Consider the following 13,609-nt stretch of genomic DNA (forward strand, 5'->3'; position numbering starts at 1 on the left):
GTTTGTTAGATATGCTATGTTTCTCAATGAGATATGTATTTTTTGCTCTTTACAAAGGTTTATATTTTTGTTCTAGTGATGATTTTTGTATTTATTCCTCTTAATGCACTTTCACTCCCTGTTTTCCTAGTTTTACTGCTGGTTTACCAGTTGTTTGGCTGTCCTTTATATCTACATGCTGTATATTTTTTTAAAAGCACCTTTTTTTCTATATTCATTTTTATTTAAGAAAGGATGTTCTTTTCCTTTCTATTCTTTCTCTTCCAATGTTTTAATTGCATTATTTCTACTTTGTGACACTGTATATATTCATACATTAATATTCCACCACCACCATCTTTGTTTTATAGGTGCATTCATATATTTCTAAATGTCCACCATCAGTCCTCCTGCTGAAGTCCTCCCCATCATCATTTGGCTAATTGAAGCCATCAGGTAGTATAGAGGTTGATAGACTACACCCTGTGGTCCAAATACAGCCCGCCATGTATTTTATGAATAAAGTTATACTGGAACACAGTCATTCCCACTTGTTTACATATTTTCTATATCTGCTTTCACACTAAAATGGAAAACTTGAGGAGCTGCAACAAAGAGTATATGACTGACAAAGTGAAAATTATTTCTTGCCTGGCCATTAACAAAAATTTTGCCTACCTCTGACCTAGTATATTTCTCAAAAAAGCAAATAAGTTCTGAAATCTCTAAGTTCTTGTGTGTTGAAAGGAAGCTCATTTAACATAGCCTTGATAATTTAATTGGAGCTTAGGCTGACTGCACATAAATTTGCTGGTTTACATTTTCATTTAATTTTTATTTTTTTCCTTTGCTACTCCCTTTCTCCCTTGCTTTGATGGTGGCCTTAAAAATGCTCGTGCTAACATAATTATTGTACCTTTGTACATTATTTTATCTTTTCAAGGAGTCCTTGAAGGACTCCATCTTTATCTATTAAATCTAGAGGTTTTCTCAGGTTATGATTCAGAGTTAATAGTTCTATTTTTTTCCCCTAGAAAGTGTTACTGGATATTGGTTTCAAATATTCACTGTTACATTATTTTTTTTCATTTAATTCAAATTTTAAAAAGTGATCATTCTTTCTTTTCTTATCTCCTATTTCCACTAAATCTTCTGTCATTTAATTCATCTGGTTGTTTTCATGTATATATTCAATCCCCATACTAAGGCTTTTATTTGAATTAATTATCTCTTGGATATCATATAATTTATTTTTCATATGTGAGGTAATTTTCTTTTTTTCTCTCACTTCTTAGAATTCTGAGTTAAATCAACTTTTATTTTGAGTTCTCTCTATTTTTGTTCATTCTACTTTTTCGTTTTTGAAAAATGTAATTCAAAGTGACTTTCTATATCCTCATGTGAATGATTCTGTTCCACAACATAGTTGATTTTCTTGTGGACAAGGGGAGGATTTGCCGTGTGAAGTTGTGTTTCCTTGTTTTCTGAAATAGTTATGGACTTTATTTTCCCTTTAATAATTTTGTGATACTGATTTGCTTTATAAGATTCCTAGTTTCATAGCACCTTTTCTGTCAGTTTAGCACAGTCGAAGCACTTTAGTGATAATGCTTAGTGTCGGGGGAAATTACCCACAGTCACAGAAGGGTTCCCTGGTGGCTCGGACAGTAAAGAAACCACCTGCAAGGCAGGAGAACTGGATTCAATCCCTGGATTGGGAAAATCTGCTAGAAGAGGACATGACAACCCACTCCACTATTCTTGCCTGGAGAATCACCACGGACAGAGAAGCCTGGCGGGCTACAGTCCTTGGGGTCACAAAGAGTCAGATGCAACCGAGTGACTAAGCACAGCACAACACACAGGAAGGTGGCCTCTGATTTTGTGATTTACTTTTGTCTTGAAGGACCCTAAAGTTTCCATTTTTTCTTGTTTTCCCATGTCAAAGAGGGGTAATTCCTTTCATTAAAAAAAAAAAAAAAATCTCTCGGGGCTATGTGTTTGGAAGACAGTACTTTTAAAATATTCCTGTCCACCTTTTGCTAGCAAACCTCTTCTATTTTTTCACAGCAGTTTTCTGTGCCTATTCATGTAAGTTAGTTTACAAAAAAAAAAAAAAAAAATCTGTCAGTATGGACAAAATCATTAAGGTGCAATATAATACATGAAAGATAGTTTTTTTAACTGATGGAATAATGTTAAATACTTATATTGATTCTCATGTAATATAAATGCAAATTCTTTTCAGTTAGTGGAATTGACTGAACCCATTTTTACCTCTTCAGTGGTGTTAGTCATGTACCGCCTGTCTTCTTGTGTGTTTGCTTTAATAATCTGACATGCTACTGATTCTGGAATGCCAGTTCTTTTTTAAAATATGTTCCTGACATATTGTTTTCCTCTTTTTATAACAATCCCACTAAATTGTGTCTTTGGTAGTTAAGATGCTTTGTTTTAATATGGTTTTGATTCAACAATTAAAATGATAATTCTATCTAAAACTGTTTCTTTGGAAATATTTCACTTTGATTTGAAAAATTCCTTGATGAGATGCTAAAGTATACTATCAAAAAATTAAATCTTACTGAAATAAATATAATTAGGATAATAATTTGCAAAATACAATTTTCAGATAAGCTATTTAGAAAAGAACAATGCATGACAGTTACACATAATTTCAAACATTTACTCTGTTTCAAGTGATTTTATTTTTGTACATTTTATACACTTGTAACATTAAAAAACTGAAAAGGTCTATTCATAATTTCTTCAAAATGTAGTCACTTTTCATTAACTATGTCTGATTTAAATACAAGATATACTACTTTAATAAAAATGCATTTATGTTTATTTTACAATAAAACAAATCAAGTTTATCAACACAGCTACCTTAATGGTGCCCATTAAATAAAACTTAAATTTATTAATTAAGGGAAGTGTCCAGGTGGCTCAGTTGTAAAGAACCCATCTCCCAATGCAAGAGAGGCAAGAGACACAGGTTCAGTCTGTGGGTGGGGAAGATCCTCTGGAGAAGGACATGGCAACCCACTCCAGTGTTCTTGCCTGGAAAATCCCTTGCCTGGAAAATTCTAGCCTGGTGGGCTAGAGTCCACGGAGTCGCCAAGAGTCGGACACAACTCAGCATGCACCCACGATGATTAACAAGTATTCTAAATGCTGCATAATTTTATGTCAGTTTAGTTCAATTCAGTTCAGTTGCTCAGTCGTGTCCGACTCTTTGCGACCCCATGAATCGCAGCACTCAGACTCACATCCATTGAGTCAGTGATGCCATCCAGCCATCTCATCCTCTGTCGTCCCCTTCTCCTCCTGCCCCCAATCCCTCCCAGCATCAGAGTCTTTTCCAATGAGTCAACTCTTCACATGAGGTGGCCAAAGTACTGGAGTTTCAGCTTCAGCATCATTCCCTCCAAAGAAATCCCAGGGCTGATCTCCTTCAGAATGGACTGGTTGGATCTCCTTGCAGTCCAGGGGACTCTCAAGAGTCTTCTCCAACACCACAGTTCAAAAGCATTGTATGTCAAAGAGTATTTAAATCACCCCTACTGTAAAACTGGCATTAGCTCCATATGTCACACATATGTCAAAACAAGATTCACAGTATACCAGATACAGTGCTTTTATAATGGTATTAGAATATCCTGAAAAATACAAACCTAATTACTAGGAAGAAAACTTTTCAACTTTGGGAAGTAATTAAACTTTATTTGATTTTCATGCAGATATTGTTAATATATTAAAGCAATTTTAGAATTACCATTTGTACAGTTCATCATTTTTGTATCATCTGATTACCCACATAGAAGTCTTGATTATTCAAAAATAGTTCTGCATACTAAAGGACTGCCCAAAGTTGCCTTTTATTCACCTCAACTTACCACACACTTTTTTCTTTTGTCCTGTCTCCATCCCCCTTACTTTTTCAAATTTTTTTCTCAATCAATTTTTCTTCAGATACAAAAACTTGTTTATCCTTCTTCTCCATATTTTATAACTATATTTCATTTAAAATTCATCTTTGTGTCTTTTGTCAATTAAATAATGTTAGACAAGGTCAGAATAGAGAGGAGACATAGAAGAATGAATAAGGTAGTAGAGTATTATTTCCTGAAAATCTATAAAATTCCTTATGTAATAAATGATAATTATAAAGCACTGTATATAAATAACTTTTATTTTTGTATTTTTTAAATTTATTTTTAATATAAATTTATTTATTTTAATTAGAGGCTAATTACTTTACAATATTGTAGTGGTTTTGCCATACATTGACATGAATCCGCCACAGGTATGCATGTGTTCCCCAACCTGAACCCCCCTCCCACCTCCCTCCCCATCCCATCCCTCTGGGTCATCCCAGTGTACCAGCCCCAAGCATCCTGTATCATGCATTGATCCTGGACTGGAGATTCATTTCACATATGATAAAATACATCTTTCAATGCAATTCTTCCAAATCATCCCACCCTCGCCCTCTCCCACAGAGTCCAAAAACTGTTTTATATATCTCTGTCTCTTTTGCTGCCTTGCATACAGGGTTATCATTACCATCTTTCTAAATTCCATATATATGTGTTAGTATACTGTATTGGTGTTTTTCTTTCTGGCTTACTTCACTGTGTATCATAGGCTCCAGTTTCATCCACCTCATTAGAATGGATTCAAATGTATTCTTTTTAATGGCTGAGTAATACTCCATTGTGTATATGTACCACAGCTTTCTTTTCCATTCATCTGCTGATGGACATCTAGGTTGCTTCCATGTCCTGGCTATTATAAACAGTGCTGCAATGAACACTGGGGTACACGTGTCTCTTTCAATTCTGGTTTCCTCGGTGTGTTTGCCCAGAAGTGGGATTGCTGAGTCGTATGGCAGTTCTATTTCCGGTTTTTTAAGGACTCTCCACACTGTTCTCCATAGTGGCTGTACTACTCTGCATTCCCACTAACAGTGTAAGAGGGTTCTCTTTTCTCCACACCCTCTCCAGCATTTATGGCTTGTAGACTTTTGGATAGCAGCCATTCTGACTTGCATGAAATGGTACCTCATTGTGGTTTTGATTTGCATTTCTCTGATAATGAGTGATGTTGAGCATCTTTTCATGTGTTTGCTAGCCATCTGTATGTCTTCTATTTTTCTGGAATTGAGTTGCAGGAGTTGCTTGTATATTTTTGCGATTAATTCTTTGTCCATTGCTTCATTTGCTATTATTTTCTCCCATTCAGAAGGCTGTCTTTTCACCTTGCTTATAGTTTCCTTTGTTGTGCAGAAGCTTTTAATTTTAATTAGGTCCCATTTGTTTATTTTTGCTTTTATTTCCAGAATTCTGGGAGGTGGATCATAGAGGATCCTGCTGTGATATACGTCGGAGACACAGAGCTAGAACAAATAATTCCACAATTTGTATGGAAATACAAAAATCCTCGAATAGCCAAAGCAATCTTGAGAAAGAAAATAGAACTGGAAGAATCAACCTGCCTGACTTCAGGCTCTACTGCAAAGCCACAGTCATCAAAACAGTATGTTACTGGCACAAAGACAGCAATATAGATCAATGGAACAAAATAGAAAGCCCAGAGATAAATCCATGCACCTATGGACACCTTATCTTTGACACCTTATCTTATACAATGGAGAAAAGACAACCTCTTTAACAAGTAGTGCTGGGAAAACTGGTCAACCACTTGTAAAAGAATGAAACTAGAACACTTTCTAACACCATACACAAAAATAAACTCAAAATGGATTAAAGATCTAAATGTAAGACCAGAAACTATAAAACTCCCAGAGAAGAACATAGAAATAACTTTTAAATAAGGATATATCTGGAATTTTGTTTTATTTTTTTTTCTAAATTTTAAGATATGGGGTCAAAAGGCAGAACAAAAAATACTTTGCATGAGATCAATGTTAAATTTGATGACTCTAAACCTAGAGAAAAAATAAAAGCAGAAATATCTTTCACTTCAAAGTAAGTTTTTCATCTAGATGAGTTGAATTTATATCAAGAAAACCACTAAGAATCATTTGTAACTAGACTATTATACTATTTGTTAATGCAATGAATCTTGAGTTAGCTATGAGGACAATTAATGTAGAAAAGTATTATCTATTGCCATTCAATAAATCAATATTAATAGACTCAAGGATAAGTTACAATTTTAGGCTGCTAAATAAAGCTTGTAAATTGTCGTACTCTAGCTTATTATGATTGAATATGCATTTATATGGGCTTTCCTGGTGGTTTAGTGGTAGTGAATCTGTCTGTCAATGTTGGAGATGTGGGTTTGATCCCTGGTCAGGAAGAGCCTCTGGAGAATGAAATGACAACCCATTTCAGTGTTCTTTCCTGGAAAATTCCATGGACAGAGAATCCTAGAGGGCTATGGTGCACGGGGTCAGAAATAATTGGACATGACTTACAGACTGAACTACAAAATACATTTATATAGCCCTTGAGGTGTTTGTTTTATCACTGTTGTTGTTGTTTAGTCACTAAGTCATGTCTGATTCTTTGCAATCCCGTTGATTATAGCCCTGTCCATGGGAATTCCAAGGTAAGAACACTGGAGCGGCTTGCCGTTTCCTTCAAGGGGATCATTCCAACCCAGGGATTGAACCTATCTCTCCTGCTTTGGCAGGCAGATCCTTTACTTCTGAAGTATCAGGAAGACCTTATTTTATCATTATTCTCACTTTAATGCATATCTTCTTATACCATTGATGAAATGATCTTTTGAACATCATACATAAAAAGGAAAACAAAACCTCCAATATGTCAACCATTTGCCAACTGACTACTTCTCTGATTTTAATATTTCTTTCACTTTCCAAATGAGCTTTGATCAACAGACAAAAGATTAAAAGTTGAGATAAAATCAGTACATGCTCTGTCCTATGATAAGAGAGAGAATTATTTGGTAGAATGCTTTTGTTCTAGCAACATATATCCAATTTTATCTTCTGTCACTATGATATATCAGTCCTTTGTTTTCTAAAATTGCATCCTTAAAACTTTGGACATATACTGCATGGTGACTGTAGTTAATGCTCCCATCTTGCATATTTGAAAGCTGCTGAAAGAGATCTTCAAGTTCTCATCTCAAGAAAAAAATGTAACTACATATGGTGACAGATATTAACTAGATGGTTTAAGATAACCACGCTGCTATATATTCTGTACTATATATATATATGCACAATATATAGAATCATTATGTTATATACCTGAAACTAGTGTAATTTTACCTCAAAAAAAGATGGAAGATTTTTGAGTGGGAAAGTCTAATTACACTAAAAGTAAAATTTCACTTACCCATGAAAAAAAAAAACAGTAGTTACATTACTGTAAAAATTCATCATAATTTATAGTTTAAAATATACATAATACTAATCTACATGAAAATGTTGTAAAGTTAAAAGGGGTATATGAATTTTAAATATTCCAAGTTTCTACTCTACTGTGGAACTGATAAAATAAATTATTTTCATTGACTACAATGTTCAAGAATGCATATTGTATGTTTGGAGGTAATGGCTCTCAATGAGGGCAAATTTTGCCCCCTAATATATTTGACAGTATCTTATATACATTTTGAATGTCTCATATGGGAGAAATGGTGCAACAGGCAGTGAGCAGAATAAAGAGATGTTACTAAATATTGTATAAAATGCAAGAGAGTCTCTAAAAAAAAGAATTATTCAGACCAAAATATCAACAGTGACATGACCACTCTAGAGTGACCACTAAATTATATAAAGGGATGAAAAAATAACAAACAAACTGCTATAAAAATATGATAACAAAATAGATGATAATTTAAAAACAGAGCGAAAGATAAACAGGATACAGATGAGTTAAAAAGAAAGCAAACAGGATGGTGATTGACAGATAAAGACACAGCTGTATCAGGAATTAAAACATATGTAGGCTGACTACTCCAAATAAAAGACTAAGATTTAAAATTGGGAAACGAAACATATACAAGACACACTTAAAATATAAAAACTGAGAAAGGATGAATATGAGTGGATGAAAGAAGACTTACAACGCAAATACCAATCAAATGAGTTTTTTTAGTTATCCAAAAGTAAACTGAATTTTAAGGCAAGAAGCATTAATAGAGAAAAATATGGACATTTGAGTCTGAGATAGTAAATCTAACAGAAAGATATTACAATTTTAAATCTTTATGCTCATAATAAAAACTTTAAAATATATTAATCATATTTGGTGGGGATCAAAGGAAAAATAAAAGAATCTACAATAACAATATGAGATATTAGTGCCTTTCTCTCAACAGAAGCAAAAAAAATTATTTTTTCAGTTCGCAAAAGATCTGACTAATACATTGGTAAACTTGGTCTATTTGACAAATATAGAGAATTGAATTCAACGATTACATAATTCAAAAATTTTCAAATGCACATAGATTGTTACCAAAGTCAAGAGCATGCAATAATATTGCATATAAAAATAATAGCCTCAAAGAATATCAAATGTTTACAATCATTCAAAAGTTATTTTATGACCAGAAAGTAATTAAACTACACCTAGATAATAAATCTCCTATTACATAGACAATAAGAAAATGCATTCATATAACAAAGAAACAAAGAATTTACAAGGGAAATTATTTTATACATATTAAAACACAACTTTGTAATTATACTAGTGTTCTGTTCTTTGAATTCGGTTCTTACTATATGGGATTTTAAATTTGTGCAAAGTGCAAATTCATTATGAATTATATTTATAATCTATAGAGTATATACATGTATGTGAATGTCACTCAGTCATGTCTGACTCTGTGATCCCATGGACTATGCAGTCCATGGAATTCTCCAGTCCAAAATACTGAAGTGGATAACCATTCCCTTCAGCAGGGTATCTTCCCAACACAGACCTCAAACCCAGGTCTCATGCATTGTAGGCAGATTCCTTACCAGCTGAACCACCAGGGAAGCCTAAGAATACTGGAGTGGGTAGCCTATCCCATCTCCAGCTTATCGTCCTGAGCCAGGAATCCAACCAGGGTCTTCTGAATTGCAGGCAGATTCTTCACCAGCTGAGCTACCAGGGAAGCCCTATATACATGTATCAGTTCAGTTGTGCAGTCATATCTGACTCTGCAGCCCCATGGACTGAAGCATGACAGGGCTCCCTGTCAATCACCAACTCCCAGAGATTGCTCAAACTCACATTCATCAAGTCGGTGATGCTAGCCAGCCATCCCATCTTCTGTCGTCCCCTTCTCCTCCTGCCTTCAACCCTTCCCAGCATCAGGGTCTTTTCCCGTGAGTCAGTTCTTCACATAAGGTGGCCAAAGTATTGCAGTTTCAACTTCAGCATCAGTCCTTCCAATGAATATTCAGGTCTGAGTTCCTCTAGGATTTACTGGTTCAATCTCCTTGCAGTCCAAGGGACTCTCAAGAGTCTTCTCCAACACCACAGTTCAAAAGCATCAATTCTTTGGTGCTCAACTTTCTTTATGGTCCAACTCACACATCCATGCATGACTACTGGAAAACCCAGAGCTTTGACTAGAGGGACCACTGTTGGCAAAGTAATGTCTCTGCTTTTTAATATGCTGTCTACGTTGGTCATAGCTTTTCTTCCAAGGAGCAAGCGTCTTTTAATTTCATGGCTGCAATCACCATCTGCAGTGATTTTGGAGCCCAAGAAAATAAAGTCTGTCACTGTTTCAATTGTTTCTCCGTCTATTTGCCATGTAGTAATGGGACCAGATGCCAGGATCTTAGTATCTCCCATCAGGAAGCTTCCATAAGCTCTTATCCTTATTTATCAGAGGGCAGACAGAATGAAAACCACAATCACAGAAAACTAACCAAACTGATCACATGGACCATAGCCTTGTGTAACTCAATGAAAATATGAGCCATGCCATGTTGGGCCACCCAAGATAGATGGGTCATGGTGGAGAGTTCTGGCAAAACGTGGTCCACTGGAGAAGGGAATGTCAAACCACTTCAGTATTCTTGCCTTGAGAACCTCATGAACAGTTTGAAAAGGCAAAAAAGATGTATGCATGTAAAGTGATATATATATATATATATGTGTGTGTATATATATATATGTATATGTATATGTAAATGAAATATTTGAAAAATAAGTTTTAAACTAATAAGGGTAGTCAAATGTCAATTGCTTTCTTCAATTTATGAACATAATTTAACATCAAATCTTACAAATTACTGAGGAAAAACATACTCTAAAGCTAACCTGATATTATTTTCCTTAGACCATTTTCATTTAATGTAATGACATTTGAGTTTTAGATACTATCCCACTCTGTTTTTGTTAGTTTGTTTTTCTCACCATTTATGGTTATCTCTTTCCTATTACCTGCTTCTGAAATATTGAATTTATTATTATTATACTTTACTATTCACTTAGTGGCTAAACTAAAATATAAAATAAGTGCATGTGCCTGTATCCCTCACTTATTGCAACCCAATGTAACAATGCTTTTACTGCCTGGCAGATAATACTTGGATCTTCATGTAATTTATCTCCATATATTAACTGACTGTTACATTATTGTTGTTGGCCATATTTGTTCTACATTTACTTTATTCTCTAGATGACATTTTTTTACTGTTTTTAAATTCAATATTGATTTTATATCCTTATATTTCTACTCATATAGCTTTTTATTTCTTGCATCTCTCTGATTCCACCTTGGATCACTTTCTTATGCTTCCAAGAAATCACTATCATAGGATTAATGCAGCAGAAAGTTGGCAGTGTATTTGCGTTATCCTTTGTCTAGAAGTACCTGTAGTTTACATTTGTGTGCTTCTACCTCTAAGGTAATATGTAGGTATAATACATATAAAAATGCTCACATTTACATTATACAATTTAACAAAATTGTTGAGTTACTGAACTGAACTGATAGATATATATATATGTATCATACATACATATATACTCCCATGAAGTCATAATCACTGTCAGGATAACAATGATTGACGTCAACTTCAGAGTTCCTTTGTGAACAGTTGTAAGCCATGTCTTCCTTCTTTCACTTCAGTGTCAGGGAGCCAATAACACTTTATTTTTGTCATTATGAATTGCTTTGCTTTGTCTTGTTTTTCAGTCACTTAAAGTTGTGTCCAACTCTTTGCAACCCCAAGGACTGCAGCATGCTAGGCTTCCCTGCCCTTCACTATCTCCCAGATTTGACTCAAATTCATGTCCGTTGAGTCGGTGATGCCCAACTACCTCACTCTCCGTCACCCTCTTCTCCCCCTGCCCTTAATCTTTTCCAGCATCAGGGTCTTTGCCAGTGAGTTGGCTGTTTGCATCAGGTGGCCAAAGTATTGGAGCTTCAGTTTCAGCAGCAGTCCTTCCAATGAATATTCAATGATATCCTTTAGGATTGACTGGTTTTATCTCCTCACTGCCCAAGGGACTCTCAAGACTCTTCTTCAGCACCAATTTGAAAGCATCAATTCTTAAGTACTCAACCTTCTTTATGGTACAACTCTCACATCCATTCACGACTACTGGAAAAACCATAGCTTCAACTACATGGATCTTTGTTGGCAAAGTGATCCCTGCTATTTAATGCACTGTCTAGGTTTGTCATAGCCTTCCTTCCAAGGAATAAGCATCTTAATTTTATGGCTGTAGTCATCGTCAACAGTGATGTTGGAGCCCAAGAAAATAAAATCTGTCGCTGTTTCCATTTTCCGCCAACTATTTGCCATGAAGTGATGGAATCAGATTCCATGATCTTAGTTTTATGAATGTTGAGTTTTAAGCCAGCTTTTCCACTCTCCCCTTTCACTTTTGTCAATAGGCTCTTTAATTCCTCTTCAATTTCTGCCATATATCAGCAGCATATCTCAACTCAGGTTGTTGATATTTCTCCCAGCAATATTGATTCCAGCTTGAGTCATCCAACCTGGCATTTCACATAATGTATTCTGCATATAAGTGAAATAAGCAGGGTGACAATATACAGCCTTGAAGTACTCCTTTCCAATTTGGAACCAGTCCATTGTTCCAAGTCAGGACTGTTGCTTCTTGACCTGCATGTCTCAGGAGATGGGTAAGGTGGTCTGGTATTCTCATCTCTTTAAGAATTTTCCACAGTTTGTTGTGATCCACACACTCAAAACTCTTCTGTAATCAATGAAGCAGAAGTAGATGTTTTCTGGTATTCTCTTGCTTTTTCTATGATCCACCAGATGTTGGCAATTTGATCTCTAGTTCCTCTGCCTTTTCTAAATCCAGCTTGTACACCTAGAAGTTCTTGGTTCACATACTGTTACAGCCTAGCTTGAAAGATTTTGAACATTGTCTTGCTAGCATGTGAAATGAGTATAATTTTGCTGTACAAAAAGAACTGAACATTCTTTGGCAAAGTGCTTCTTTGGGATTGGAATGAAAACTGACCTATTCCAGTCCTGTGGCCACTGCTGAGTTTTCCAAATTTGCTGACCTATTGTGTGCAGCACTGTAACAGCATCATCTTCTAGGATTTTAAGTAGCTCAATTCACCTCCACTAGCTTTGTTCATAGTGATGCCTCCTAAGGTCCACTTTGACTTTGAACTCTAAGATGTCTGCATCTAGGTGAGTGACAATACCATCATGGTTATCGGGGTCATTAAGTCCACTTATGTATAGTTGTTCTGTGTATCCTTGCCACATCTAATTATTATCTTTTTCTTCTGTTAGGTCCATACCATTTCTGTCCATCATGCTCATCTTTGCACGAAATGTTTCCTTGGTATCTCTGGTTTTCTTGAAAAGATCTCTGGTCTTTCCCATTCTGTTGTTTTCCTCTGTTTCTTTACATTGTTCACTTAAGAAACCATTCTTATCTCTCCTTGCTATTCTTTGGAACTCTGCATTCAGTTTGGTATATCTTTCCCTTCCTCCCTTACCTTTTGCTTCTCTTCTTTTCCCAGCTATTCGTAAAGACTCCTCAGACAACCATTTTGCCTTCTGGCATTTCTTTTTCATTGAGATAGTTTTGGTCACCACCTCCTGTTCTGTTCAGTTGCTCACTTGTGTCCAACTCATTGTGACTCCGCGAACTGCAGCACACCAGGCTGCAGCACATCTGTCCTTCACCAATGCCTGGAGCTTGCTCAGACTCGTGTTCATTGATTTTGTGATGCCATCCAACCAGCTCATCCTCTGTCGTCCCCTTCTCCTCCAACCTACAATCTTTCCCAGCATCAGGGTCTTTTCCAATGTGTTAGTTCTTCTCATCAGGTGGCCAAAGTATTGGAGATTCAGCTTCAGCATCATTCCTTCCAAAGAACACCCAGGACTGATATCCTTTAGAATGGACTGGTTGGATCTCCTTGCAGTCCCAGGGACTCTCAAGAGTCTTCTCCAATACCAAAGTTCAAAAGTGCTCAGCATTCAGCTTTCTTTATAGTCAGTCCAACTCTCACATCCATACATGACTACTGGAAAAACCATAGCTTCAACTAGATGGACCTTTGTCAGCAAAGTAATGTCTCTGCTTTTTAATATGCTGTCTAATGGCAACCCACTCCAGTATTCTTGTCTGGAAAATTCCATGGACAGAGGAACCAGGTGGGTTATAGTCCATGGGATCGC

This window comes from Oryx dammah, unplaced genomic scaffold (genome assembly GCF_014754425.2).
Source record: "Oryx dammah isolate SB20612 unplaced genomic scaffold, SCBI_Odam_1.1 HiC_scaffold_18, whole genome shotgun sequence".
Classification (NCBI taxonomy): domain Eukaryota; kingdom Metazoa; phylum Chordata; class Mammalia; order Artiodactyla; family Bovidae; genus Oryx; species Oryx dammah.